We start from the raw sequence: 25,672 nt of genomic DNA, 5'->3' as shown, positions 1-25,672 counted from the left end.
GACCTTACCATTTGCTCGGAATAATACCCACAGTGATCACTTTCACCAATCACGATAATTAACGGATGGTAGCCATGCAGAACTGGATTATCATGTTCGAAAATGGGTATCATCCAGTTCACCCCATTTGCCACAAGGTACAACAAAACAAAAGCCACCCATGTACTCTCATTAGGGTGGGCTAGTAGATGACACAAACAATGCTCATGGCACTGATTCATAAATATAGGAAACCTTTGGGGCGCTCCCATGATTCTTTCAGCAGAGCTTAAGGCACACTTCGATAAGTAATTATAGGAGTATTATAAATATAGTATAGTATAAGTATTATATGTGTTATATGTGGGGGTGCACGATAGGTCAATGAATTGCCTGTCAGGTTTAATGGTGAAGGCCAGATAGCCTGGTAAATCAGGGGTAACAACTTTTCATGCATAACATCTACCATTATTGCTAATGCATTTGTAAGTCTTGGTGTGGTCACTGCGTCTTCCCTTATTGGGTTGGTCGTAGACTTGATTGCCTGTACCTGAGAATACAGGTCTTTCAGAACTGTAGTCAAGTCAGCAAGTCCGAGAAATCAATTGTTTCTACTGATGAAACCCAGAGTCAACTTCGCTGTATCTCCAATCTGATCTAATCCCTTCATGGAACTAGCCCTGCACAACAGGCTGTGGATGGCAGAGTAGTCATCCTTTAAATGTGACTTCCAACCATTTCCCTCTATTGTTCTACCCGGAAAATTCACTGTTTTTAGATGTATCTTCATCCCTAAAGTACTTTTATCAATTCATCTTGCGTTTATTGTTTTTGTTAATGGATCTGCAGGGGCCAGATTACAGAAACTTTGCACTGGTGCAAGTGCAAAGTTGCACAGTATTAGCACTAGGGCAAAGTTTGCCCTATTTTTTAAAACTCTGGGACATATTAGAAAACTATTGCACCTTGACAAGTGCAGTGTGGCATGCTATAGGCATCAGGGCAAAAAATGCTCTCGGGTAAAAAAGATACATTTTCACTGCATTATTGCAACAGGCCTAGTGCTAATACGGAATGGTATTAGCACTAGGGCAAACTTTGCCCTGGGGGAAAAATGCATCCAAAATGTATCTTTCTTGCACTAGGGCAATTTTTGTCCAGGTGCTTATACAATGCCAAGGTGGAGTTGTCACGGTGCAATAGTTTTCTAATTTGTCCTAGTGTTTTTAAAAATAGGGCAAACTTTGCCCTAGTGCTAATACCGTGCAACTTTGCCCTTGCACCGGTGCAAAGTTTCTGTAATCTGGCTCCTGATACGCACATTCACCAGAACATGTTGTGGTTTATAAATGAAAGATACAAAAAAATGCATTTCTAAAATCAGAAACCTGATGTTTAATAACCGAATGCAATCAAATCAAAGTAAGAATGAGATTGTTCTCATATGTCTAGTGAACAATGTGGGACACTGCACCGTTGGTTTGCGATAATTAGTTGCAGGCCACAGCCAGTGGCTAGCCTGTGGAATCTGGGAATCCGTATCGAAGCCCACTGAGTGAATATCACAAAGATCAATCCTCTGTTCTCAAGATCCAGAGAGAGCGTTTTCTCCTTTATTTGCCGTGGATTCAAGTTGTGATGGCTGCAACTGTGTTTGCTTACTTTTGCCGTTCTCTTGCCCAAAAACCTTCAGACATGACTTATACATGCTGAGAACACAGCAGCAGCGAACTTGCGCATGGATTTGACTTTCTGTGAGTCTATCTGGTGATTGTTCTGCTTACGCTGTACATATGTATATAAGATCCTCTTGTAAATGTATATAATGATTCTCTGTTATACCTGCATATCTGTAACCTTTTACAAATTGCGCCGTGATGCCTCCGGGCCTGCTGGTTTGCGCGTTATAAATAAATAAATACAAATACGCTGGCTTCATCCGGGGACTAAATTGTCTCTGCCTTTTAAGAAACAAATTCTAGTTTATACATCCCTCCAACAACAAATTAAGCATCTGTCAGTAGGGGCACACTTCACACTGTACATCCTTATATCTCTAACACTTTCTAAACTGTTCTGATGTAAGCTGAAAGGCGGCAGGAGCATCTAATGTCACGAGAGCATTTCAAGTAAATCAAATAGATGAAGGGGGCAGATGACACAATATGCATCGCGGTGCCACATCTGTCATAACGATAGCCCATCTTTTATTCTAAGTGTGCATTTTCAGAACCATTAATGACGTGTTTTCTAAATGTTACATATTTTACTCAGCCAAACATGTGTGTATACATGTGTAGTGTAACTAAATAGTAAGTTAGACCACTTACACAAGTCCTTATGATGGAGAGGGGATTGGACTTTTTTCCGAAGTTGCAGATGGACATTGTTAGACTCATTGAACAGGGAGTATCTGTGGACATGGTTAACTGGTTATTACAAACAATGCAACTATCACAGGTTTTCAAATTAGGTCCTGAACTGCAGCATCACTGCCCTAGATGTAGCAAGAACTCTGATTGTTATCATTACCAAGTGTAGTTTACCCATGGGGTTTGTTTGAAATCTTGATACTATTTTATGCCAGATAGCATTGAACAGTCTGAACAACAGCGAATGTCCATTATATATTAGCACATACACATAATTAGAACCTAATCAGCACACATGGGCTTTATTTCAGAGTATACACAAATTCAAATACCATTCATAAAAAAATGTATGTGTTGATCCCCCTTCCTTCCTCAAGGACTGACTGATCTGTGATGTTGAAATAACAATGTATTATTGCATAAAAGGAAATGTGGTACACAACAACATAAAACTTCCAAAGGCACAAAACAATGTGGGTTGTTACGAGTTGGGCGGTACTACCTCCGTCACTGCAGGTGTGTCTGGCAGAATTGCCACTGCATTACAACTAAGGCTTCCAGTTTTCCATTTTTACTGATTTGTACACATACATACAGACAGAAATCAATCTGCTTTCTGTCTGTATTTATTTAAAAAATGGAAAAAAACAGAAAAGCAGGTCTTTATGTCTGGTTCTCTATGATGTCACTCATACATCGCAGGCCAATTGCATGGCAAATTGGCAGCATGGAGAGTGTAAACGTTGTGCAAAAATAGCATTAAAATTCTTCAAATTGCTGACAGCATATATCTTAAGGCAGCAGCAGTCACAGGAACAACTGTTGTTATGGAAAAATTGAGCTAACATTTCTTTCCCACATGGCTGCATGTGTGCTTAAATAAAGGCCATTTTTAGTAGAATAAATGCAGAAAAATACTGGTGGCGAATGATCTTTTTGTATGCCAAAAATAAATGTGGATGAATACAGAAAAAGGCCAAAAAATAAATATGGATAAATACAGACAGAACTGGCAGAAAAATAAATACAATAAAACCGGGAGAGTTAATTACAACTAATCGGGGGCACGCACACAGCATTGACTGTAATGATAATTCCATACTGCGGAATTAGCATCAAAACGGAAACCACAACGGTAAATCCTTCCTTATCTATCAGAATTACCATTATCAAAGAATTTTTGACATTAAATTCACCAGCGGAATTACCACCGGTGGAAATAGCATCATAGCCAGAAAGGGAAGCATTGCGGTGGCCATTTTGAAAAAGCCAATCCAATCTGAATACACCACTTCCTGTAGACATCAGGGGTAGTGCGGGTGTGAAGAATATAATTGCTCCCTTGCTCTGCCGTCACTGCATACAGTGGTATGAGGGAATCTTGTGATACAATGGTAATACAGGTGTTGTGCTATCAGTGGTAATATCACAGCTGACTCATACATTGTTGGAACAGTAAATGTGGCAGTAATCCCATTATCGAACTCCTGTCCGATGCACACTTTCAATAGGTGAGCCCAACAGTTTAGAATAGATCTTTAGTCCTTTGAACCAAAGCAACCTTATCACTTTAAGCCTTAAATTATTTACATTTATGGCATTAGATTGCCTAATTTTGTTACAGTAAGTAGACATCACATTTTGATTTGAAATTCACATAACATTTTAATGTTCATGTGGCCCAACGCATTTCGAGAAACTCTCTTCATCAGGGGCGTATTATATTTTAAAATTTTATTTACAGAAGTAAATTCAAACACAGATATCAGTATTCAATTATATTGTGATCAGAAAGAATATTTTGTACATTTGATTTACAAATTAGATAATAATGAAATTGCATTTTTTTCATTCCATAATGTACTAGTCCCTAAATATGTATTCATTATTGGAACAGTGAGGTTTTCTGAACCTAAGTATCTGCAAATTGATTTTATACTTGCTGATCACTTTATCTGATTGATTTGGACACAAAAACTCAGTAATGCAAAATATCTATGTAAGAGGTACCATAATCTAATCACACTTTTTTGGAAGAAAGTACAAAAAGTTGAAAGTGCAATCAATTGATTCTGAATGCTTCTATTTCAACCATCTATTTGTTCAACAATTCTTTGCTTAGTTAGTTTACACTTAATTCTAGATATTTACATTTTCAATGGAAGGAATACTGACCTTCATCATATATCCTATTCAACCAGAATTTGGCTAGATTTATGGGTATCTAGATCATTCTGAATTCACTAAGACTTCAGGAAGCTCCTAACCTGAAATTTTGAGGAAATTAATAAGTGGGACTACGGTGATGAAGCTGTCCTTGATGCCCAATAAACCTATTTAGGCCTAGTTAAAAAAAGGAAAGATCATTCTTACCCATAAGAACAGTGGGACATTGTCTGGTCTGCGGTAAGGAAGGAGTGTACGGTAGGAGTCTTCAGGTACCCACTGGATGCAGGAAATCAACAGAAGACTCCCTAATATATAAAGAAATCCGTAGGCATTATTTATTAACTGTCATTTCACTAAAATGTCTTCGCTATATACAGTTTCTTAGAATTCCTACCCTGTGTTGGTTGCTTTAGCCAGAATAGTGAATGGCTTGAAGAAATCACAGCCAGTTAAAGTATTGCAGATGGATACAGGGTTCGTCCTTTCTGTCAGTTAAAAATGACAAGAGGTGTTGGTGCATGTGACGAGACACGCTAGTGCATCTCATCACTTGAACCCAAAAAAGATGTGACCTATTTACACAGTTTCTTTTAATGTGCACATTATAGATGTAAACATTCAGTTTCCTTGTGTATCTCCTTTGCACATTTGCACACACAAGAGGGTGTTTCTGCATATTTTAATGTGCATCCTGATTTCAGAAATAGGACGTACACTAAAATGTGCAGGAAACACATATTTCCTCCTCCTATGGAACAAGCATAGGGGGAGTGCAATGCATGACATGCTAATTTCTGACCCATTTATGCATGTTTTAAAGCATAGAACAGGAGCTGCATGAACCGCTGCTGTCCCATTTACATTACTATACCTCAAACAGGTATCACAAGTTTAATTATGCTTTACACATTGCACAGATCATTACAGGCCCATCACAATGAAATGCAATTACAGTATCCTCAACAACTCACAACAGTACTGTATGTAAAGGGGCTGACCAGTGCATTGTTTGTGAGAAGTGCAGACACTTGCAAATGTGCATCCCATTTTTGTGAATAAGGTGATGCGTATAAAAAATGAATCTTCTGCATATTTTATATTTATATTACTCTAGGTGAATTTGGCAATCAGAGTTTTTTTTCCGATTAGGAATCAAATCACCTGAATATAGTGCAAATTGATTTAAGGTACCAGACAGATTTATTTGCCCAGACTTAGTTCGTAGTGCTTTGGCCTTTTCATCCACCTGCAAAATGCAACTGGGGTTCTCAGTATTTTGCCCTTTTCCTTTGCACACAAAATGTAAGGTGGGGGCGGGGGCTCTCAGCACTTTGGACTTCTGTCCTGCCTACACAATTCTCAGTCCTTAGTAATTCTCCAATACCTTCTAAATGTACTTGAAGTCTGAATTCTTAGACTTCTGCTATGTCCACAAAGTGCACATGGGTTCTCTGTACTTTGGCCAATCTCCTATGCCTAGAAAGTGAATTTAGGGTGCCTAGTGCTTGGTCCCCTCCACCTACACAATGGATGTGGGTTTCCTCAGTGTTTTGGCCTTCTCCACTGCCGTACAAATGCACATTGGGTTCTCAGGTCAAGAGCCTTCTCATGTTCTGAAACTATACACACGCGATGCTCAGTGATATGGCCTTCTCCAATACCTTGTAAATAGACATGAAGTTCTCAGAGCTTAGCCAATCTCCTCCACATATAAAGTGCACATGGGTTCTCTGTTCTTTGGCTATCTCGTATGCCTACAAAGTGAATTCAGGGTTCTCAGTGCTGTGGTCTTTTCCACCTACAAAATAAATATGGGGTTCAGAGTGCTTTGGCCTTCCCCCCTGCCTTGTAAATACACATGCAGGTTCTCAGTGCAACACTCTTCTCCTCTGCTTATTTTATTTGTATTTTATTGCATTTCTGTAAGGCGCCTATACAACAAATGGTGTTTCAAGGCACCACAACACAAAAAAGGTGGGGGAACAAGCGAGAAGATGACAATAATGGTCCTACTAGGCCTTGTGACATTCAGATCGTACAAGTGCAGTAACAAGAAGTGCGAGGGAGAGTGGAAGTGCTGGTCAGCATGAAATGTGAAGTGCTAGGGTGGGAAGGAAAGTGCAGGCCAAGAAGAGAGAGTACAAGTGAAAGCGGAGGAGGTGTGGGGGAGAGGGCCACATGCGTTAGGCGAATGCTAAGGGGAGGCCAGGTGGATAAGTGCCAGGGATTGCATAGGGTACAGGGGGTGAAAGTCCACATGCTAAGTGCAAGGAAGGGGGTGGACTAGGCGCGGTGCTTAGTGCCCTGTAGAATTTAGAGGGAACCAGGTACCCAGTCATTGAGGCGGATGGGGCATTAGCAGGGGAGAGGGAGAGGGAAGGAAGAAGACAAATTGAGGGTCTTAAGGAGCTTCTGGAACTTTAGGAGATCCGGTGTGAATCCTGAGAGTGGCAGGGAGACCATTTCAGAGGTATGCTCATGCGGAGGAGAGAAATCAACCCCGCAATCTCTGCTTGGAGAAGCATCTGATTTGCAGAGAATTGGAGCTAGAAGACTGAAGGGGTCTAACAGGGAGGAATGTAGAGAGAGAGAGTTAGATGCAGCAGGGTCCTAGGCCCCATGAAGCCTTGTGGATGATGCAGAGGGTCTTTCAATTGATCTTGGCAGCAACCAGGAGCCATTGGAGAGATTTTAGGGCTGGAGAGATGCGGTCCCCGCGCGGCTTGAGGCCAAGGATAAAACTTGCAGTCCAATTCTGGATTAGTTGAAGGGGGTGAAGGGAGGCTAAGGGAAGATTGAGGAGGAGGCTGTTACAGTAGTCCAACCTAGAGAGGACCAGAGCTCTGGAGACATTGAGTTTCTGGGGGAAGGTGAGGAAAGGGAGAATGCCTCTGAGGAGGTGCAGCTGACAGTGGGCCTTCTTGGGAAGTTCTGCAATGTGAGGTGAGAAGGAGATGGAGGAGTCAAAGATGAGGCCGAGGTTTTTTGCCTCACAAGGGTGAAGGAAGGGAATCCATAGAGGGTGGCCAGATGGTAGGAGCTTGGGTCCTGATGAGAAGCTTCTCAGTCTTACTGGCATTAAGACACAGATCATTGGCAGCACTCTAGGCCTGAACAGCAGTCAGGCAGTCAGGGATGAGAGAAGAGGAAGAGGAGGCAGTGGAGGGAAGCTTGAAGGAGAGTTGTGTGCCATCTGCATAACACTGGAAATGAGTCGAGAAGGAGATCAGGTGGACCAGAGGGGCAAGGTATATGTTGAAAAGCCAGAGGATAGAGCCTTGAGGGATGACGCAGGTGGGGAGTATGACATGGGAGAGCAAAGGGCCCAATTGAACCTGGGAACATCGGTCGGAGAGGAAAGAGGTCAACCAATCCAGTGCCAGGCCTGTGATGCATATAGGATGCTCAGTGATTTGGCATTCTCCTATGCCTCATAAATGCACATAGGGTTCTCACTGCTTTGACCTTTCACTCTACATAGAAAATGCGCATAGAGTTGACAGCTCTCTGGCTTCTCCAGTGCCTATAAAACATATGTAGGGTTTTCAGTATTGTTCTTCAGCTCTAAAATTAATATGGAACTCTCAGTGCTTTGTTGAATGGACATGGCGTTCTCACTGACTTGGCCTTCTCCTTCATCTATAAAATTCACATGGGGTTCTCAGTGCTTTGACCTCTTCCCTCACTTACACAATGCACATAGGGCCCTCAGCGATTTGGCCTTCTCCACCTACAAAATGCATGTGGTGTTCTCAGTGGGTAGTCCTCCCCTACTAATTGTATGTGAGGTTCTCAGTGCTATGGCCTTGCTCTCCAGATATACAATGGATGCAGGCTTCTTAGTGTGTTGACGTTCTTTACAGCCTTCGACACACATGGGGTTCTCAGTGAAATGTCCTGCTTCTCCCATTACAAAATGCACATGGTTGCTGAGTGCTTTTGCCTTCTCATTCTCACAGATGAGCATAGGGTTCTCATTCCTTTGCCTTTCTTCTGTGCATACAAAATGCACATAGAGTTCTCAATGCTTTGGCCTTCTCCTCCAACTACAAAATGCCCCTCTTCTATGCCCTCAAAATGCGGGTGTGGTTCTCAGTGCTTTGTCTTTCTCCTGCTCCTAAATAATGCTGTGCAGTCATCCATGCTTTACCCCTGTCCTACGGCAATAAAATCCATGTACGGTTCTCAGCGCTTTGGCCATCTCTCTTGCCTACAAAATGCAAACAGGATACTCTCTGATTTGGCCTTCTACTCCACCTTCAAATTACATATGAATTCTCAGTGCTTTGGCCTTTTGCTCCATCTACAAAATGTATGTGGGTTTCGCAGTATGTAAGCCTTCTGTTCCTACAAAATGCAAGTGGGATTGTCAGTGTGTTAGCCTTCTCTCTGTCTGCAGAATGCATGTTGGGTATTCTCTGCGTTGGCCTTCTTTTCTGCCTAGAAAATGCACGCTGGGTGCTAAGGACTTTGGCATTATGTTTTGCCTATAGAAAACATAGATGCAGTTCTCGATGAATTCACTTTTTACACCTACAAAATACTTACAGGTTTTACTGACCCTCAACCCATAACTCCTATCCCCCATCCGCACAGAAATCATGTGACCCCCCAACCCCTCCCCAGAAAATATTCCAACTTAATTCCCTAACTCAACCAAGGCCCTATCGTAGATTTCAATTACTTCCTTCACAATTCTGAGCTGTTGCTGCCTCTTCAAATCACAGCCATCAACGATCCCAAGTTTCTTCTCGTCTATCTTTATATAGACATAAGATTAAACACAAAAGAACCTCAGATCTTGAACCACAGAGAAAACCATTCAAGTTCTACCTGAGCAAAAACGTGGACATTCTATGGATTTGAGCTTTACACAAACTGTCCTGCTCATGCTTAAACATAACTAACATGTAGATATGTAGTATTTCATGTCTAAGTAAGTCAATTAATCTCTTCAATGCTCTGTGTGATAAGACTGTAAAAAACGCAAAATCATTAGAAAGCAAATGTTTGCATTGGCGCATAAGACACTGAACTGCATTTTTCCACAGTATTGCCTCTTTTCGCACGTCAGTACAATTTATTCATTTATTTAGATTTGTAAAGCGCACTGCAGCCCACGGGCATCGAGGCGCTAAAATGAACTTATGAAGGCTTGATTCTGGGTTACATGAATGCCGCCCAAGGAAGATTCTTAACATGGTACAGGTTTATACAACATACAAGTGACTGGACTGCATAGTTACAGCAGGTTAAGACAAACATATTCAGATGAAGAGACTCGTTTTAATCGCCTTGCGGAAGGCTGCATGAGAGTCGATGTAGGGCAGACACTGACACTGACTTATCCCCACATGGAAATGAGTTTGTGGTAAGCATTGTTACCGATCCTTTCCCCTAATTACCTCACTTCACTCTATGACATAATCAGGGCATGGAGTATCCATGTTTCATCACCACAGTGCTAACAATATGCTTAATTAGTCAAAATTATACTGACTGCAAATCTACCTGTTCTCTTCCTCTTAAGTAGGTGAAATGGAAAACTGGAGCCTATTTTTAGCCCAGGTACTGTTGGAAGCATATATATTTTAAGAAACGGAAGACAAGGTTTAAACAGCTTAACGGGTGAAATTTCAACATCAGCTATTAAAACGCATTTTTCAGCAGTGGGACGTTCTACATAATTCTACCTTGCTTATTCGAAAAGGCTCCTCAAACTCTACTTGTAATCAACACTAAGGCTGGGTGGCCCTCCCCAAAAGTGACCAATGAATATTCAAAAATGCACAGTGTCAATGTGACCATTTATTGTCAGAAACATGTACATTTTAAGACAAGGTTTACATGCCATAATAGGATAAATCAAACCCTAATAGTTAAAATGCATGTTTTATGTGGAAGTCGATGTTGCACACCAGGGTTCACATTTGCTCATGCGAACAGGCTCCTCAAACTCCAATTGTGATCAGCACTAAGGCTAGGTGAACTCCCAAAAGTGACCCAGGAATACTCACAAGGTCACAGAGCCAAATGTGTCGACATCATTTTATATTCATGGGTCATATTTGCGTCCAATGGTCTTCTCTCCCCATCACCTCAAGAACAGCTCACATTTTTGTTCTATTTTCAGAGCATGCCCTCTGAAAATAAAAAGAAAAACATGTTTAGCATGCCTCTGTGTCCTGTGGGAGCCTGACCGCTCCTCAGTAACGCAGTAGGGCATACAGGACTGTGTGGGTGGTGACAGCCTGCTTCCCAATACAGAATTCTAATTAATAGCCCTTGCTGTCCTGGAAATTCCCTGGCTAAATGTTCGAAAAGTCCGAGAAGTTCATGACAACAAAAAACACTCAAAATGCCTGTTACTCACTAAATCACAAAAGACGTCCTCCCAGCACTCATCATTTCATCCATAAATGTGTAGTGTCATTTTTTTTAAATTAATGTTCTATTTTCCAGTGCTCTGGCATGGGACTGTAATTTACAAATTCGACATGGCCATTCAGAAATGTATAGTTTTAAGTTAAAACGTATTGTGATCTAGAAAAAGGTTAACAATGTTAGGCCTTAAGATTTAGGAAAGTGCCTGAAAGATAAAAAATCGTACCTGCGTAATTCTATTTCGCGATTCTGTTTGTTGACCACTCTAAAGAAAGAAGATGCTGTCACATCCACACCTCCAACTGTAGCCCTTCCTAAGGGGGGTACATGAGGATTTCATTTCAGAATCTCTGATGTAAATCTATCAAGGCAAAGTGTGTCCAGAGACAAACTTTGGGGATATGGCTGCATGCCTGCCAAATTATGCCGGACATGGTTGAGGCCTTTTTGCTTAAGATCAGCCTAGGATCTATAAGTATAGATTCTGTTAGCACTGACCCACTCTCAATCGGGCAAAACAAAAGCATTAGCTGTTTACACCTTGCTGTTAAACTCCCGTAGATTGTCCTTTCATTTGGAGGCAGAGTAGGGGCACGACACAAAAGTAGCATGTCGGCTGTGCATTCCTTCTCTGACTTAAAATGCCACCCGGTTTTACTCCAGCCTGTGATTTTTATGGTGACAGAAAGCCTATACATTTGCATGGGATCCACCTATTCTAGCACTAAAAAAAAGGAGGATTGCATAGGAATTCATAGTAAATGCCAAATGCCAAGCATAAATGGCAGGCAGGATTTCCATTTTTTTCAAAACAGATGGCGCAAAAGCAAGACATAAAGGCAATATCACCTGTTTTTAATCTTTAGTTTTGCACTCTGTTTAGCAAAAGTTTAAAATTGCACGGAGAAGAGCATGTGAATACATTGGTGGACCCTCCTATTGCAGGCATACAATTATGAATGTGATTCAGAATACCCTTTCTGTCTTGCCTAACAACCAGCTCACTTGGTTACTAGAGATAATAATTAATGCCTGAAAAAAAGCATTTCATAGGTGGGATTCACCGTTTTATCTTTTGTTTGGATTTTGATCGTATTAGCACCTGGCAGGGGAGTGGTGGCATCTAAACCAATCAGGAGGCTCGAAACAGGGTTTTTAGCTCATGGTAAAGACTCCTAGCCAAGACTCATCAGAAGCAGGAGGCTGCCATCTTCCCCGCCGAGATGGAGGTAACTGTGCCTGCCTGGTCCCCCATGGGATCTTTCCCCACCCACAATTTCCACACGCCTAACCCACCCCCACCTCACTCACCTGGTGTTCCCTTGTCCCTCGCCGGGAACACTCAGTTTTCCCAGGACATACCCATCATGGCAATGCTCGCCATAGAAAGGGAGAAGGGACAATGTTTAGTTCCCTTCTCCCTTTTCCATGGTGGTCATCTTGGTTTGTAGTTTTTTCTAAAGTTGAGAAACAGAAAACATGACGTTTCTTAACTTGAAAAAAATATTAGCATCCTAGAAAAAAAGCATTCCAGCATGCCAATAGCAACAAACCCTTCTGTGTAGGTGTATTACCTGGCCTGGTGGTGCCCTAGGCTAATGTTAAATCCCTTGATTTACTCAGGCCTGAAACTCAGCCCAGGGCATTACCTGACCTGGTAATGCCGACAGCTATGATGGAAAGGGAGAATGGACTAGGTGCCTATCTTGGTTATCTTGGTTTGTATTTTTGAAAGTTGTGAAAAGAAAAATACGCCATTTCTCAACTTGAAAAAAACCTATTAGAATCCCAGAAAAAAGCATCCCAGGATGCTAATAGCATCCGGGCAGGGGCATTGTCAGGTCTGGTAATGCCCTTGGGCCGAGTTACAGGCCTAAGCAATGCAAGGAATTTAATGTTAATCCCAGGGCATTACCAGATCCAGTATTGCCACCGCCCGCTGATGTTTATTGCTTAATAAATACACTGGTAGTCTGAAGTTTTCAAGTAGGCAAACACATATTGGGAGACAGACAGGAAACCATTACATTGATTATGACACACACAAAATGTGGCCTTCCAAGATTCCCTGCTACCAAGAGTAAGAAAAGTATAACTTCACCTGATTATAAGGATATAAGGAGTAAAGTAGAATGTTCTGGGTCACTCCACCCATTGAGAATATGGTAGGAGGAGTGTAGAGTTCATTTATGGAGAGAATAATTGGTCAAAAAGTGCACCTTTAGATTCTTGCAGAAAGTAATCATCCAGGAACCTGCTATCTCAACTTGTTGAGTAAATTTACCTTGTCCGATTGAGTAGGACATTTGAGCCTAAATTTCTGTTTTCTTGTATTTCATTATTTTTTGTTGCACTTATTTCTAATTACAGTGGCTGTTAAGACCACATCAAACTACACTATGAGGCCAGCAATGGTGACTTCACTGAACGTTTGTTAACTGGCGTAAGATTTAAAAGGGCATGGGCCTCATTAGGACTCCGGCGCTAAACCATGGTGCTATTAGCACCATGGTCCATGCCGGAGTCCGCCATGGCGGAATGGGGAATTACCACCCCATTCCGAGGTTGGTGTGGCGGTAATTCCCCATGCCGCCATGGCCCTTCCCCATTCCCATTTTTGCCCCATAGGGCTCAATGGGAACGGGGAAGGCGCTAATTACGCTACTGCAAATTGCGGTACCGTAATTAGCACCAAGGTCCCTTTGCGGGTCCCTACTTTAGCGGCTGGTAAAACCACCCGTTAAGGTCGGGTCCCGCAAAGGGACCTCGTAATTAGGCGCTAAGTGTTTAACGGCGCCGCAGCCTTTTACGGTGCCGTTAAACACTTAGCGCCTGGTTCATAATGAGGCCCCATGACTGTGAAGGATTGCTATCCGTTTTTTTAATTCTTTTTATTAATGATAAAATGATGCAGGTAACCCTTGCAGAAAGAGGTATCCTGCTACCAGGCTCATGTTTCAGCAAACTCCATACCAAAAACATAGTGTACCCCTGTGCCTGGCCGAATCAGTATCTTGATGTGCACCTGAAGCTCTCCAGTGGTAGAGAGGAGGATCCGGTCACAGGTGCACATTTGACAGCTGCAGTAACAGTCAAGTCACTCCAAAGCAGGGGCTGCATTTAAGATATGCAACTCTTTTCCCAAACCACCTCGCTATGAGATTTACAAGCCTGGTGGTGGTTGTATACTTTAAATGTAAGCCATACCTGTGTTTAAGGTATTTTGGCTAGTATTTATCATACTTATTACACATCAATTTTATATCATACATGTGTCAGCACTATGATCCCAGCTCACCTGTGGAAGAGTTATGTGTATTATGGTCAAAAAGCCTGGCACCACCAGCTTGCAGGGCCGGGGACTGAAATGCTATACCTCTCCTTTGATCCTCTGAGAGGTTGGATAACGCCACTCTCCAGCAAGACAGCTTCTCAGCAGGAGCTGAGCTGGGAAACAGGGCTAGGCACACACCAGGGCGCTGCATACCAAAAGGGCCTTGATTATATTGACAATGGAAGGGGTCGTGTAGAAAGAGGAAGCTAGGCATAGTTGAAGAATATTCCACTATCTTGTTGGTTTCTGGACTCTCTCTCCTTCCTGTTACAGGACAGTTTTTACATTACTTGCTGCAATTCATAATCCATTTATATATTAAAAATGTAAGATATAAATGGTGTTTCCGTGAAAGGCATAGTCGGCAGAGGTCTCTGGTGGTTGCTACAGCCTGTGCTTTGGAGTCCAACTACTGTGTTTACTGCCAGGAAGCCATGAAGCCGTCCTCATAATTCCTAGCTTAAGCAGAGCGCACAAAGTATGCAGCATGTGTTTCCATGAAAATCAGAGTTGGCAAAGGTCTCTGGTGGTTGCTACAGCTGGTGCTTTGGAGTCCTACTACTGTGTTTACTACCAGGAAGCCATCCTCATAATTCCTATCCAACGCAGAGCGCGCAGAGTGTGCAGCATGTTTTTCCGTGTTCCCGTGGGCTAGTGGGACACTAATGTGGAGGCCTGTGTGATCCTTTCGACCTACATGTTGCACTGCTTCTTCTTAGCTTGGACAATGGTCTTGTCGGCGAAAGTACTGAGCCTGTTGTGACTGTTAAACTTGTCATTGTAGCCTGTCGTGCATCATGCATGGTCTTCACCGTGGCAAATGGATGTGGCTCGACTCAGAGGTGGCAGTGGTGCCTGAGGGCAATGACGTTCTCAGCTCTGGGAATCTAATGCCCCCTTTAGGATGCTCATGTGCAGTGCAACAATGTGGGTGACAAAATGCTTGTTGGACGGTGTCATTTGTCATCAGCGGATTCACTTAAGGTGGGCACTCTAAGCAAGGTGTCTGTGACTTCCGGCAACATTATCGGGGTGATCAGCTCTGAAGGATCATGCTTGTTAACTCATGCAGACCCAGAGGACCTGTTAGACCGCGCGGGTTCCAACTTTGTGGCGGATATGTCCATCTTGCCCTGGTTGTTTCTTCTGAGCTCGCAAAAAGGGTTTGGTTATGCGTGGGGGGGCAGATCAGCATAGCCTAATTTGGGAAGCCCTTTGTTCTCCAGACAAGGAATTGATGAGATTCAGTTGTACAAGTCTCCCCCAATCCAATCCATTACCCGATTGCCCGAGGGTGAGGCTTTTGCTATGATATGTCATGGTTCTCCTAACCTGACTGATGCCCAAAACTTTTTTAACCAGCCTGGGTCTACCTCAGCTCGATGGTCATCGCCTTCTTCTGACGTGTTGTTTATTCATGACCAAAAAGATTGTCTAAATGTTAGACATGATTGTCATGCTCAGGAGGAGACAGTGCTCGCCACCTTTTCTTTCCCTGTTCTTTCAAAAATGTTGGACACTATGGACCTAGGTCATGACTCTATTATGTACGAATTAAGAGAAGTTTGGTCATCTGTATTGTAAGAATTCCTTGATTAAGGATGCTCATACTGCTCTTAACTCTGCTTCTGTTGCCGCTCAAAATTCTTTTCTTAACTTTAGTCCATCCATGGGCTTGTTGGTGGAGTCACCGATAATGTTTGAGGTGGAGTCCTCTAATATCCAACGTCAAGCAGAGTAGCCTATTAAAACTCAAGCTCCCCTACAATTTATCTTGGAAAGAGCTATAGTTGTTCAGCAGTGTTGAGCAATGGCTCAATGCTGCCCCCAACAGTGACCTTGGGGGGGTCTGCACGCACTGCCCCAGTAGTTTCAGTATGTGAGCCAGAATTGTTTCAGGAGGCTAGGCATAAAGGAAAAAAGAAATCTAGGAATGCTAAAAGATCTAGTTTGGCACCCCTCTAAGTAAAAAAGGCTCTCTAAAATTCTTACAATCGATTTAGGCCCAGACGGAAGGCTATCTGGCTATCTGTGGTAGACATATGTTGGTGCCACATGCGTCTGGGAGCAAGAGGGTCATTTCTAGTGGGGTGGTTTGGGAGCTGCTGGGTGTTGATCTCCAGGGGATCCTGTTGGCCATCAGGAAGGCAAAATCCTCGCGCGCCCCTGGCCCTGACGGCCTTTCAAACTTAACGTTAAAATCAGCACTGTCATTATGGGCAGAGGTGCTGTTTCAATTGTTTTGTAATGTTGTTGAGCTGTCTAGGTGCCCCTTGACTTGGAAGGAGATGATTGTTGTGGTAATCTTTAAAAAGGGTGATAGGGTGGTAATACACTGGACGTGCGCTATCTCCCTGTTGGATGCCTCCTGCAAAAAATGTTCAGGCTTTTTATTGCATGCGCTTGAAAGATGGGCAGTTGATGCTGATGAATTGGATATCAACCAATCAGGCTTTAGGAAGGGAACGAGCACAGCTTTGAATTTTTTCTTGATACAGCTGTTGATGAATCAGGCTCTTCAGTCTAAGCACACTGTGCTTTTGTCTTTTCTTGACATCTCTAAGGTGTTCGACTGTGTTGACCACTCTAGGCTCTGGAAAATGCTTAGATCCTGGATTTGTCTGGAGGCCCCGGTCATGATGTTGGAGCTTCTGCACAAAGATATTAGATTAAAAGTGAGGCTTGACCAAACAGGAACATACTCTGGGTGGGTTTTTGTGCACCATGACTCACGCCAGGGGTGCGTGTTAGCACCTTTTTTGTTCAATTTATGTATTTTAGGAATAAGGGCAGCACGAGCGAGCATCGTGATTAATCCACCAGACTTGCGCTTTGTTAAACTGCATTATCATTTTTATTGCTAGATTACACTGCAATAGGGCGACAAAAATCTTTGACACTGCTGGGTTATTTCTTCAAGGACCTTGGCTTGGACATTAATGTGCCCAAGTCTAAAGTCCTGGTTATTAATGGTAGGAAGATCCTTTCGGGCAGGCCTAACTTTGAGTGGTATATTAATGACAAGAAACTGGAGGAGGGCCGCAAATTTAAATATCATGGGGTTGTACTTAAAGCCAAGCAATCTTTGTCTTTGGCAAATCAGACCCTCAGGCTGGATGCTATTTCTGCTGCCTCTCAGCTTTGCATACTTGATAAAAAATATGAGCGCTTTTCTTTACTTCCGGCACTTAAAAGTACAATCAGGTTCTTGTCTTTAGGTTGACCTTTGGGGCCGAGGTGGGGGAAGAAGGTCTGCAATGGGATACAATGAGTCCCTTATTTGGAAGCGTCTTTTGTCCCTCCCAATGAGTACTCCATTTCCTGCGGTTCTGAATATTTTGGGCCTCATATCATCAGAGGTTAAAGTTCTTTTGCGAAGAACTTTACTTCTGAGAAGCATCATGTGTCCCCCGGCTTCTACTTTATTTGAACACTTCAATGCACTGTTTAAACTGGGTAGCTATGTGTCTCTTAATGCTTGGGTGAGCTATGTTTTGGCTATGCTGAATGTAAAAGCAGTTTTGCTAGAAGAATTAGAGTGTAACCCTGCCAAGGTCAAAAAGATGGTATATGAAAGTGACTGCTTTCCTACAAGTTGTTTGAGCATTTTTCCTTGGACGTAAAGCCTTTTTAATCTCACCCCGAAATGTATGTGAAAACATCCCTCAAAAAATCTTAGACAGTTTTGGTTACGTATCAAACTAAATTTGTTATCAACAAAGGATGTATTGGGGGCTCAGTCTTGTGCTTCTCCTGAAGAACGCTTGTGTCGCTTCTGTTGGTCTACTATCGAAACTGTGAAGCACTTTATCAGTGACTGTTTGGCACTCACTGCTGCATGTGAAGAACCTTTTAAGTTATATTTTAACAGTTGCCCTCTGTTCACTTGGGAAATGTTGTGGTGGAATTTACTGTCAATCCCAAACTATCGTTTGGTAATTACTGTGATGAATTGTGTAAAGGTTCTTTTTTCTTTAACTGATATGTTTTCTTTTTTTTTTACGATGGGTCTTAGGAATTGTGCTCATGATGCTTTCACATTTTATAATGAATGTATTTTGTTTTTATATGTTCACTGTATTATGCATATATTTGTGTAAAGTTTATTTTTAACTAGATCACACAATAAATAAAAAATAAATAGAAACAAATTTAAACTATATTACTATGAACATTGTAATTAGTATTTGCTGTTAGTGTCACTTGGTCTACAGATCATACAGGCTTAATTAATATTCAGTCTAGAGTTTAAGATATGCATTGTATTCGATTGGTTTAACTTTATTTCATGAAAGCCCTATGTTTTGTTATATACTAAATCAAGCAGATAGATGGCTGAACCTTGAGATGAGGTCTTGTTATATTAATTTAGTGTCTTTTCTAACTACACACCAATATACTCTAAATCCAATCCCATTTGGTTGCTTTCCGCTTTATAGGGCCTGCATTCTAATCACTGACTCAATCAAATGGTGAGGGCACATCAGGATATCTAAAAGAAACGAAGATTGTCTTCTGAGAAAGGCTTATTTTTGAGTATTGGTCGCACTGTCAATTAGTTCTCTGAGCCGAGCCAACATTTCACAAGTTTTCAAATATCGAATGTTGAAATAGTTCGAAGCGCTTCTGATTTTACCCAATGTTTCTAAAGGTACAAATTCTAACTCGAGCCATAAGGTGGCCATAGTGGTAAATTATGGCACATCCAATGTTTTATGCCAAAATTCTGATTCTAATATTCTCAGATACTAATTTCTCTGAGATGGATAAGAGCCATAACTGAATAGCAACATCAGGAGCAATTTCTGCTTGTAGGCCTAGATAATTGGCTTAATTGAACATACCAAATAGCTACTTCAGCTACAGGTTTTAACTGGATTCTGTTGAGCATAACAGCCTCAAGGTAAAAAAAAAAGAATTGTTACAATCATCCCATCTCTCTGATAGGCTTCCCTCATCTTTCCATCCTCCTGCACTCAACTCCCTGGTCGCCAGTTCTGCTTGGAAAAAAACTCACAAGACACCATTACAGGAAAGTAATTCCTGATATGCTATTCTCATTTGCTTTTATATTCACTGCCAGAGGTCCGGAAATGTATCATGTGGAACTGCAGCTGGTGTCTGGCTGGGGCTCGTCCCATGACAAACATGACCCTTAGCAACAATTAATTAACTACTCTGTGTGCCTTGACCTTGGTGAGCTGATCTCCACAGTGTCATTGTGTTAGCAGACATTCCATTTGACTGTGTGCTGTGGCCACTTAACTAAAATATAATAATGGCTTCTATCAAGTGTGCCGGAGGCCTGCTCCAAGATGGCCACCCGTAGTACATTAATACACATAACACTAATCCTTATCATACTTCTATTTTACTGCTCCCACTACCTCTAGCTAAAAGCCCTAATTATGCTCCACCAGTACTGAGGGAAAGCAGACAGGAAGGGCCCTGTACTTACACCATGAGTGCGCATATGTACGCGGTAGAAAGGAGAAAAACAGAAGGAAAGCCTATATGCATAGCTTTTGCTACATGTGTTATTACCCTCTGCAGCCTGGCTCTTCTATCTAGCCCAACATACCTACTACATAAATCTTCTATGTCCCTGTGCATATATTTCACTGTGCAGTGCCCTGCTCCCTGACATATGGCACTCTAGGTGTAATGTACGTGCATCATGACATCACTGTACATGTCATTTGTATGTTACTACATCATTTCATTTTCATAGCAGGTATGTGTGCCCCCCTCTTATGGACACTACTTTTACTTCTCTTCTCCATAGTTTGTGTCAGCCTGTCCTTGATACTTCGTTGTAGCCCAGTGTTTGTGTGATCAAATAATGTGCAATCAGATGCGTAGCACAACCATGAAATAGCTGGTTTCCCAATTCTTCGACAAAAGTTGCACGCTTTCTCGAGTTAAATCATTGCATCTGCCACACACAGATTAAATAGCCCCAGTGCCAAAACACAGCCTTTTCTGACTCCAGCATAGGTTTTTTTAAACTCTATTCATGAGCCACTACCATCCAGTCTAACCTTGCATTGGGTATTGGCATTTAATGCTATCATGATTTTTAGTAAGCCTAAATCGATCCCACAATTATGTAGTTTGTACCAAAATAATGTTATGATTTATGTGATTGAATGCTGCTAAGAAGTACAAATATACAAAGTACAAAGAAGGATTGCTGTCTCTCAGGGTTCTACTGCTAAAAGACCATAGCAGCAGAGTGTTCGCCTTCATTGACAATCCTTTTCTGAGGCCAATCTAAAGAAACGATAGAATCCCTTTATCTTCAGCTCATTCTTTTAATCCTCACAATATACAAGTTGCAAATAATTTTGCTTATATCTAGCAAGGGCTCGAATTCACACAATCGCTTTTTGATAGGTAGGGACCAATATAGAGTTAGTCCTAGAAGCTGGTAAAACACCAGTGGAAAATGTGGTTGAATAACCCAGACAAAATCAGGCCTCATTTATCTGTTTTTTTCTTTTATAACCACAATCGACAATGCATCCATACCTGGCATACTAGCTGTTTACAATCCAGAGATCAGCAAATGGAGAGTAATCCTATCAAAAGTATGATTCCTATCGGGGAATTGATCTAAACAAAATCCTTCCCAAGAACCTGCGTAGAGTGCAAAGAATGATGCTATGAACTCTGCTGCAAATGTTAATGTTAAAGGTATTTATATCGCGCACCGTCACCAACGGAGTTGCTCTCCAGGCGCTCAGTCGGATCTGTAACAAGAGGGCGGGGGATTAGGTTAGTCGGGTGAAGAGGGAGTAGGAGAGTGAGAGGAGTGGTGTGCTGTTGGCGGCTTCAGTTCGGGTTCCACCGTGTGCTGAGCTTTGGTGTAAGTATCGGATCGGCGCGAGACCTGTGTGCTGTTGATACAGTTTATGTGTTGTTTGTTGTTGTTGCAGTGTGGTGAAGTGGGTGCGGTTTGCTGGGCAAGAGATAGTTGCGTGGTTTTTTGGGTGAATTAGGTAAGCAGAGATTTTAAGTTGGGTTAGTGGGTTGTATGTGCCGATCTTGTTCTATTTAAGTAGCATTCATGTGGGTATGCTTAGTAGCTGGTTATGTTTCTTGGCCATCTAAACATTAGATTAGATTTCACGGTGCATTCCTGGTTGTGTTGTATGGATCTTAGTTTGGTGGGGCGGTTTATTTCTAGTCTCCCCCTTCTGATGTTGGTGCTGTGCATTGGCCGCCCCCTATTCCCTCAATGTCTATATTGACGGTGGTCTGCTGAGCTTGGGTCTGAATAGTCTTTGACCTTCTATCTTGGTCTAACTATGTATTTGGTCATTAGTGCCGTCCTGTTATGGCTAACTCTCAGTTTGTAGTTTGATACGTCGTAGAATGTCTTCCTTAGATTTTGAATGTAGTTGATAGATTGTTGGGGTCCGATATCAGTGTCTTCACTCATCATTGTTACCAGGTATGTGTGTGCCCATGTGGGTGTTTTTCTAGTTATGCAGTGAAGAGCCACGATTTGAGCAGTTTTCTGAATAGTAGGTGGTTTCTTGTGTTGCGTATATTCTTTGGTAAGTCGTTTCACATTTTTGATGCAAGGTGAGAGAAAGAGGATCCTCCGAGTTTTATCTTGTTGTAGGGTTTTGGTTCCAGGCAAATGTCATTGCTTGATTTGAGCGTTCTGGTTGGCTGATGTAGGTGTATTTTGTCTCTCAGGAATCCTGCGCCTTGGTTCTGGATTGCTCAGTGCGTGATGCACATTGATTTGAATTTGATTTGTTGTTTTGTTGTTAGCCAATGTAGTGTTTTTAGCGCAGGAGTGATGTGTTCTCTTCGGGGTAGTTTGAGGAGCAGTCTGGCTGCCGTATTTTGGATGCATTATAGTTCATTCAGGCATACCCAGGTATTGGCTATTGGCGTATTCTACTCTCAACATGGCAAGAGCGATGATGGTTGTTGTTTTATTGGCAAATGATAGGAATGGTAGGGTCCTTTTTGCTGCTTGCAGTAAAAAGACCCATTTTCTCCCAGTTTTTTTTACAGTCAACGATGGGGCTGGAGTTGTACCGAGTTGCCTTGGCCAGGGGATGTAGTGGTTGTTTCCTTTGTTTTTTGTGATGAACATTATTCTGTTTTGCCTGGGTTGAGTTTGAGGTAGTTAGAGTTCATCCAGTTGAATACATCACAAAGGCAGTTCTCAAGTGTTGTGTTTTCTTCTTGAGTGTCTTGTATTTTTAATACTATTTGTGTATCGTCATAGTAGTTGTAGGAGGTGAGGCTGTGTCTTTTGATCATTTTGATCAGCAGAGAAAGGTAGATGTTGAATAATAGCAGGGAGAAGGATGATCCTTGTGGTACGCCACGTGTGGATTCTCTTGTGTTGGATTTGAAAGGTTTCAGCCATATAGTTTCTGTTCTGTTAGGAAGGATTTGATCCACAGTAGGGCGGTGTATGTTATTCCCAATCCTTTTAGTGTGTGCTGAAATGAAATGAAACGAAATATGTGCTGAAATCGAGTTCATCAGTCTGTTATCAGAAATGTTAACCCTTTTGTTTAGTAAATCCCATAATGATTTAGTGTGATGATTCCCTAAATCAGGTACTACACGTTAGAGTAAGAAATTATTCTGGCCAGGACCAGAGGTTCCCTAGTTAGGTCATCTGCAAAAATGCGTTTACACTGATCAAAGCACCTTTCAGATAAGTGATTCCTTTTTGAAAATACAAGACCCTATACGTCTTATGTTGTGCACATTGAAAGAATGTGAACCTTACTTGAGAATCGTGTGTGCTTGGTTGATCCCTATGTCACCTAGCCACACTGAACTTTCAAAAGGAAAAGTGAAAGAGTGGGGGCTTCTATTCCAAGAGAATCAGTAGTTCTGCTTGGCCCCATGAAGTCGAATGCATCCCATTAAAGGATTATGCACATTTGAGTGCTGCTCGGGGCTGCTGGAAAATTCCCCAAAATTGGGCCATGTGGAAGTTTGCCAAACAATAGTCACAGGACATGATGGGTCTGATTCAGGAAGAATAAGGCCAACAGTGGCGTATTACCAATGACATACCTTGAGAATGTGACACTGACCAAAGTGTTTCCAAAGAACTATTCATGCATAAATTGACAGAAAATTGCAACAAACCCAGAATTGTACCCATCACACCTTTTGGACCACAAATGCAATATCGTGTTGCACAGTGCATGCTGTAAACCGCTTTTCACACACATTCAAATGCTTCATTATAAGTATACGAACCTGATAAACAGTGAAACTGCTGACCAAAGGAAAAATCACATGACAGAGATATTGACAAACAGCGATTTCCCACCCCTTGCAACAAATGTCAATGGCATTTCACAGAGATACACTGATATCTCAGAGAGAAGTGATATACGTTTGCAGCAGCTTGGAGCCCAAGATCAGCCAACAAAATAGTCATCAGCATCACCAAGGCCAAGTGCAATCTGAAGTGCAGATCCAATATGAGGCTGCATGAAAATCATGCCTGTTACAGGAAGGGATTGTAAAACCTGTTCTGCCTAAAGGCACACACCAACTGTTCACACGCTGGAAACTCTCTGAAGTCCATGTCTATAAAGGAACAACATGGTGACCTGATGATCCACTGTGATTGGATTCTGCATCCCACTGTAGCTCTTATAGACAGAACAGGCAACTCAAACCATAACATCTGAAAACACACAACAGAGCACTTACCCCTCGGATGATTCCCTCCACAGGGGCCCATCTTGAACGTGTCCTTTACCAACTGGACATTACGTTTTGGATCACTTACCCTGCTGTACACACGTGGATCACTACAATGAGCATCCGAGCTTCAGGAAGACTCCCCCACCCCATCAGTCACCTTTCTGCTCTTTACCGTTTAGAATTATCCCACTTTCCCCTCCCTTGACTTTCTCTCTGCATTCTTCTGTCACACCGACTCACCTTGCACCCTAGCCCTATAAATATTTCTTACTGCAAATCTGTACTATACAAAACACCTAAATAAGTGAATAAGCAAATATTAAAGAATGAAACCAAGAACCACACAGAAGAATCTGTACCATGCGAAGGATGAGAACATGACAACAATGTCCACATCAAAATGTACAGCAGATGACGACCCATCTCAGTGGCAGAAGTAAAACAATTCACCAGAGTCAGCAGCACTAATGTAAACCTGAGCTACGACATCCCAGAGAAACACCTAGATAAATGCAAACATGAATAATGAAATACTAAATAAATCATGATTCCAAACGCTACATACAAGAACATGTCCTACGTGTAGAGCCAATAAATTTAACATGACAACAGGATCTATGCCAAATAACACAGTGAATAATGGCCCACCCCAATGACAGGAGTAAAACAGTTTAGCAGTGTAAGCAGGCACTTATGCACCCAAGCCTATACATCCCTGGAAACATAGCCAAATGTCCACCAACACACCAAGAAACAGGCATATGCAAACCAATTGTAACACCACCTGCAGATCCAAACCAATGTACAACCACCACAAATTCACTAGCCATGCAATACCACATGCATCAACTTACATGTAAACAGAAGACAGACACCTTTTCGACTATAAAGTAAAAATTGACAAAAACACACCCTGTAAAAGGATTGTGGGCAAGGGCACTTGAAAGTACAGCAGCCAAGCGGACTTGGGGTGGGATAAATCAAAGTGGGGATAGGAAACAAAACAGAGGTCTACTACATATAGTTCAAATATAATGTCCAAATGTTATATCCTTGATGACATGAAATCCCCAAAAAACTAAAATAACAATTTTCAAGCACAGTTGTCCAACTATCATTACTGCCTGTTCCCAATCTGTCTTTCCCTCTCTTGCCTCTCCCTACTCTGCCTTTCACTCCTTATCCTCTTGCACTCCCCACTTACTTTTCCATCGGCCGTCTTGCTCTCCTCATCAGGCTTTTCAGCTTTGCCGTTGGGTACATCTCCCATGCAGCCTGTGTCCCTCCTGTCTCTTCTTATCTTGTCATGTCCTATGCGGTATAGGCCTATCATGTCCCTACGTTGCCTGTCTCTCTCGTTCACTCAACTGACTCTCGAGCCATTTCCTCATTTCTCATACCTACCTCTCCAGCCTCATACACTCAAGCTCCTTGTTATCCCTCTGCAGTCCCTGCTCTTTAATGTCCCTCAGCAGCCTCGCCCAACCTTCTTCTAATTGCCTGTTCCTTTCTTCTGCCTTCTTACTGCCTAGCTCTCCCTTTCTCTTTCTCCTGTCTGGCCCGTTCTTTCTATTCCTCGTGCATTGCCCTCTTTTCAGGTGTGGCCTCCTCTTCCTCCACTGCCTCCTCCTGTTTGGCACTTTCTTCATCCTTCTGCTACCTGCCATTCTCATCATCCTTCTTCTGATTGTCCTACTCACTCTCCTCAATGTACTTGAACCCTACCTAG

Source organism: Ambystoma mexicanum, chromosome 7p (genome assembly GCF_040938575.1).
Source record: "Ambystoma mexicanum isolate Mex_15411 chromosome 7p, UKY_AmexF1_1, whole genome shotgun sequence".
Classification (NCBI taxonomy): Eukaryota; Metazoa; Chordata; class Amphibia; order Caudata; family Ambystomatidae; genus Ambystoma; species Ambystoma mexicanum.
The sequence above is the reverse complement of the archived record's forward strand: the minus strand, read 5'-3'. Positions refer to the sequence as shown.